A 6,727-nucleotide genomic window follows, 5' to 3' on the forward strand; every position below is an offset into this window, starting at 1 on the left:
AGGAAGCTGTGTGTGTGCATGAGTGACAATGAGGTCGGCGTCTTCACAAGATACCGTAGGAGGGAAATTAAAGAAGGAGAGAAGCCTGCAGGTACATCAAGGTTAGGTTTGATTCAATATTCCGTGCCTACCTACAGAATATTGACATTCTGCCTCCCTGGCTCTCAACAGTGATGCTATATGCGTTCATTTTATTTTCACCCACCCCCGGACAGAAAAGGGGAGAGCATTGATTTTCAAAAACAGCAAACCATTATTTTCACAATTGTGTATGAGTCATTTTGTCCAGTATATTGCCTCTTGGATGAACAGCCATCATGACACAAAGTGAAAACGTCAGTTCATCACAACGGGAGTTCATCAGAACGTGTTCCTCCCCATGGTGGATCTCTGCCCATGAGGGAAGGTGTTCTTGACCAATGCTGGATCTCTGCCCATGAGGGAAGGTGTTCTTGACCATTGGTGGATCTCTGCCCATTAGGGAAGGTGCTCTTGACCAATGGCAGGCTCTGTTAGACAACCTCGGAGCACACTACACTGGGCATCCGCTGGAGAGTCTATGGATATGCCTGTTAGGGACACACGCATGCATATCGTGCTATACATACTACACACTCACACACAAACCACACACACACCTGTAGGTCTACACATACTTGACACACACATATAGTATATAGTGCTACACGTGCTACACAAACACTACACACACACCATCCATATCTGCATCTATCGACTGTAAATCAGTTTTGTCCCGACGGTTGATCTGCTACCTCTCACATGGCCCCTCTAAGATTTCAACTCTTTATAGTTCACTGGCAGTGCTGTGGAAGATATCACACCAGTTCTAGGGACTACAAGCTATTCACACATGTACGATTGTCTGCCACAGTGGAAATGACGTAAAATCAATAAGTTGTTCTTAGTTATAGGAATAGGAGTGTAAAAAAAGGTTTAATACATAATAATATTATATTAATATATAAACTAATATATCCACTATATACACAATTATTCTGAAATATGTCACAATTTTGAGATGCCGCATGTTCATTTCCAACTGTTCTGTTCTGCTTTGAATAAAAACCTCGGATTTACAAGCCGGTTGCCAGGTAATCCAATTGGCACAGCGGGTATATGAAAAATAAATGGAACTCTGTCGCGAGGGGATATCAAAAGGATGCGGAGCGCAGGAGGATTTTCAACGACGTAAAATAACTCGTCGTTTAACGACGGCGTCGTTTACAGCCGTCGAACGTGCGAGGGCGAACGTGCCGCCGCTCTCCCGTGAAGGGGGCAAGATAAGACCAAACGGGAAAAGGCCGAAAACGAGAACGTGTCTTATTACGATTGCAAGTGCTCTCGCTCAACGTGTGCCGCCCGTTTCATGACCATAACCCATCTGGTTCCCGGAGCTGAACTTCACTAGGAGCGCAAGCCCCAAGGACTTCATCTAGGACATGAAGGAGGGGGAGACCATATGCACCAATCACTTAGTAGATACACATCAACACGTTTGATGCCGTCGGAAAGTCCCAACTCGTATGTTACACACTTACCACAAAGCAAATTGCATTTGTTTGATAACTGACGAGACATATTCCGCCCCCCCCCCCCCCCCCCTCGAGTAATCCTTGGAGATAAACAATTTGGGAACAACACACCCAAAGGCGTCCTGTAATCGTGTAGCCAGAGCCATTTCCACGAAACTTCAAAATGGATGAAATTAGAAGCAAGCAGCAGGGGGAATGAATTCTATTAAAACTCAATGTCAAGCCCGGCACAGTCGAAAATCATAGAATCTATTTCACGCCGGTGAAAGTCAATCATTTATCTCATGTGCCCTCTGCCTCCTCTGTATAAATACGCTTGCTGGCCTTCATCCATGAAACTAGATCTGAGGAAGAGGTCCCTCGGAGCGCCCCAAATAAAAAAAAGCTCTTCATGAACTCAGCGCTGAGATGAGCAACAAGACTGGGAAAACGTTGCTTTTGTGTGGAAACCCGCACCGATGTCATCCGGTGCACAGAACTGCATCGTAAACCTTCCAACGTCATTAGCCTTCCCCGTACATCCACGCCACGACAGCGGGATGCGTTGAAGCCGTCCTGCAAGTGAGCGGCTTCCAGGTCTATGGAAAGGGATCGTACTACGATCACAGGCACAGCGAGCGCTGGTGTCTAAATCAAACCTAATGTCCTAACTGGCGCCAATTAGTTTGCGTGACATTCGAGCGATATTGAACTCCCCCTCCGACAGCCAGTGTGTGCCGAGTGAGTCAGATGAGCCCGTGACTGATCATCAAGCAGGGCCGTTTGCTGTTAGAGAGAGGCTGCCTAGCAGGGAGACCGAACTGGGCTCCGGCGCCGCCTGCGCCTGTTTGCTCCTCTAATGAGCCACCGGCCATCATTGGCTCGCATTAAATTATCTCCGTCCGTGACACCTTAGCCAAAGGTCGCTAAAGGTCGAGTTAACGCTGTCCTCTGGATCTGACAGGGTTAGAATCGTCGATGTCAAACAAGGGGCTAATGAAAGCCTCGGGGGTTTACGGAACTCTGAATGCTATTAGGGAAGTCAACTTAATCAACAATAGCATGCACTGTGTTCGTCAAAAATAGATGTCTTCATTAAAACAAGGGCACACAGGTGAATATTTAGGACACTGGCAGCACAGGCTTGATTATATATACTGTACAATATTAACCCAACATTGGTTCTCATCTTAATCTTAAGGCAATCATATTTTTGTTCATTGTACATGCCTGTCCTACAAGCCCCAAGCATCTAAAAACATGAAACACTGTAAAATGAATATCAGGGTAGGAACTGATAGACTTACTATACTTGTTTCTTTAACCCTGACATTCAGTTTAATTGAGTGCTACATGGTACCTATTGCTATGCTGTCAGACCAGAGGAACTGAGCCTGCCTTGTGAGCTCCCTTTAAAACATGTCTTTATTTATAACCCCACCACGCCAGCCTTGCCAGACAATTACAAGATGGTCACACTTTGTTTCCTGGGTAATGAAGTGTTGCGAGGTGAGGGTGAGACTAGCAGCCTCCCTCCACATATGCCAGAACAATCCCAAGGCCAGCCCAGAACCAGTTCCCAGACCAGGGCTAGGATCAGGTCGTTCATGTACACCTCTCCACGAGACTCTCTCTTGCTGTCTCCTTCTCCCTCACTTCCTTTTGTGTCCTGGATGTGTGTGCCACGCGCCCATCCGGGCCCCGGCCATCTCGTGAGGTCAAACGACGGGTTCCGAAGGTACCTCAGCGCTACTGATTCTGCCAGCGGTGTCCTTGAGAACGCACGGTGCGACCGGCTGCCGAGCGTCGCTCCAGATGCTCGCCACGTCAGAGGCGCTCCACGCCGAGGCTCGTCTGACGCCTAACGAAGAACTCGGGGCCCGGTGCTGAATATGAATACTGGAGAAGCCGCTCAACATGTCTGTCTCGCAAACACCCCCCCCCTCCCCCCCCCCCCCTCCCAGTTCACTGCTCTGTTTAGGGATGGCTAAATCAACAAGAGAGAAAAAGACCCCGTTCCCAGCCGTCTTCCAGTCGCCATCCAGCTTGGCATTTTTCACACATCCGTTGAGTGTAAAGGATGATAATGAATGTTCCCAAATAATCGGCGCTAATTGCAGAGGCTAACTGGTAATTACACCTCCATATGTTTGCCTTCCAGAGAGAGAGAGAGAGAGGCGGGAGGTGAGACGTGAACTTCAGAACAACACACCGTTGGCGCTTCGACCCCGCCAACATCTGGACGGTCGTGGCGAACAGGGAAGGACCCGGAGACAATCGTTAGCCCCAGACTGACTTCCCTAAATGCTCCTAAACGGCAGGAAGGAGAGCATATGTCGTTCTGCAGACCCACGTCACAAGGCGTACGGTTCTTGTTGACGGTGGAGGAATAGTGGATGGAGCCGACAGTAGGTTAAGGGTCAACCTGAACAAACCTATGCTCACCACGGTTGCTACAGAACGTCCGATCGGTGTTATCGGCGGACTGAGAAGCTGTTATTAAGTCATAATCATGTTCTTTTACATGATATAAAATATGGTCTCTTCACTGGCAAACATTTGTATTTATCTACGCTTTATCACTTATGTAGGCTACTAACGTTACATCCGGACACGTGCACAATAAAATAATTGCAGTGGCAGGACACGCACTAGGGCCCCCCTTTTTTTCAAACATCGTAGCTTGTTATTCCGCCTTGACAGTACAATTTCCAGTTTTAAAATAAGCCTTGTCAAAAGGACATGTTTATTGAAGAGCCCTTCGCAAGCTGTTGTTGAGAGCTTTATAATGAGACAGATACCGGCAGTCATGTACACTCTGGTGAGGCACGTATTTTACCGTGTTTCCCCCCCCCCCCCCCCCACACCCGTCAACAGCAGGATGTATTTACAAAAGCAAGACAAGAATGAATGGATTGTGCGAGTGTCTGCGCTGTCGCACTGCAAACAATGTGTATTATGCTAGAACACTAACATTCTAGAGTGCCTAGGCATTCTTCCGTTTTCTGCGTATGTAACGTGCGTCTGAATGTGCAGCGCTGTCGGCTGGGTGTTCGCTAACAGCCAAAAACGGTTCCAGCCTTTGCTGTAATGTGTCTGTGCCAGTCATGTGTTGATCTCGACAGTAAGTGACACCCCTAGGGGAGTCTGGGGCAACGCAATAGCCCCCTTCTCTTCCTGATAATCCAAAGCATCATATCTGCTGATAAAGAGCTAGTAAGAGGGTTATAAACAAACGCGAGGCCTATTATTTCCGCTGATTATTATTTTAGAGCAAGAGTGCAGAAAATTAGGCTGAACTCTTCAGGGCCACTTGACAGCATTCTTAAGCTTATCTATTCTTTTGAGAGAAGGAAGAGGTAGTGTCGAAAATAACAGAGAAGGAGATCAACAGATACCGCGTTCCTTCGATTAAAAGCCGACCTCAAATTACCGCCGCCCCTCGATTAAACGCTGCATTAAAGTGTTATATAGTTAAATCAACCGCTGCCGTCGTTTTAAAAGCCGTTTGCGGCATTTCATCAAAACGGGGGCGGCCGGTTGCGCCACTCACGAATACACTTCTCCACAACACCCGGATGACAGACTGCTGACTTGTTGTTGCAGGTGAGTGCCTTCTGAACGGCATCCTGCTTGAACACCAGGGAGTATATGAACGCTTCAGTGCGTTCTTGTTGAAGCTTCGATTTGTTCCACTAAAGTAGCACGCTTGCCATATAAATGTTAGTAGTCTTCAGCAGTTTACAAATTAGGTATCTTCCTTTATACTGTTAGCCAATTAGTAAAATCCACTCATCGATCAAACTTTTGTGCTTTGCAGGCTGTTAACAGTGGGCTCCAAAATTACCGCCCCCCCCCCCCCTTGGCAAAGATGAGTAAAAAGAGTTTAAAAATCTGTCATCAAGAAATAATTATTTTTTGTGAAACTTTTCGTGTGTCACAATTATGCGCACCCCTACATCTAATGATTGGTACAACCTCCCTTTGCCCATGAAACAGCACCAACTCTTCTCCTTAACATCGATTACGGTTGGAGAATACACAGCTAGGAGTCTGAGAGCATTCCTCTTCTTATTCTACAGAATCTCTCCAGATCATCCAGGGTCCTAGGTCCTCACTTGTGCACTCTTCTCTTCAGCACAAAGGTTTTCAATGGGGTTTAGATCAGGGGACTGAGTCGGCTATGGCAGACTGTCTTTGTGTCCGCCAACCATTTATGTATTCATTTAGACATGTTTAAGATCATTGTACTGCTAAAGGGGCCAATGACAATCTCGTTTTGTATTTTCTTTCAATGGGCAGCCATACTCATATTTAAAATGTCTTAGTATTGCATGGAATTCATGATGTCATGTACCCTTACAAGGTTTCCAGGACTTATGGAGCAAAAACAGCGACACAACATCACACAATAGTTTCCTAGAAGAAATATGGTATGTCGTCAAAGTAAACATCACACTGTGCAGTTAAATGTCCTATCCTCACATACTCTCTCTCACACACACACACACACACAGACTTATACACACAATACACACAATCACACACACACACACATGGGCACACACCCCCCCCCCCCGAAATGTCTCCGTAGTGTTTCTAAAACAGTTAGACACATTCACTTGATCTACATTCGAATGCACCCAAGAGTGTTTAGGAAGCGTAAGGAAAATGAAGGAGGTGACAACAAAAGTGATTTTCTAGAAATGTCGTTACCCAGCAGACACGAGGAATGCCAAATTGAAATAAAACCAGACACCGAGTTCCACCTTTACTTTTCATTGAGGTAAACATAGGGTCAACACAATGGTCACTTTTCACACGACACTGAGCAGTCCGGCGAATGATTGTTCTTTTTCCAACCTTTGTGTCAATTGTAAAGCCATTTTCATTCAAAGACTCTTATCTGTGTCGCTGCCTTGTTTTTGCTTTTGTGTAGAAGGTGTCAGTGAATCACAATCACAATCACAATGGGTTTTATTCGCCATGAAAGTTTGCACAGACGAGGAATTTGCTTTGGCAGGAAGGTGCAAACATTAAACATATAGGAATCTAAAATGTAAATATGAGGACTAACCACAGCATACCTGTGTGATATGCTGGTTCCTATATTTGAGCGTGCGTGACTGTGTGTGAGTGCATGTGCAGGCATGTTTACAGTATATGTGTGCGTGCGTGCGCCTGCGTGCACTCCT

The sequence above is a fragment of the Osmerus eperlanus genome, chromosome 27, assembly GCF_963692335.1.
Source record: "Osmerus eperlanus chromosome 27, fOsmEpe2.1, whole genome shotgun sequence".
NCBI lineage: Eukaryota > Metazoa > Chordata > Actinopteri > Osmeriformes > Osmeridae > Osmerus > Osmerus eperlanus.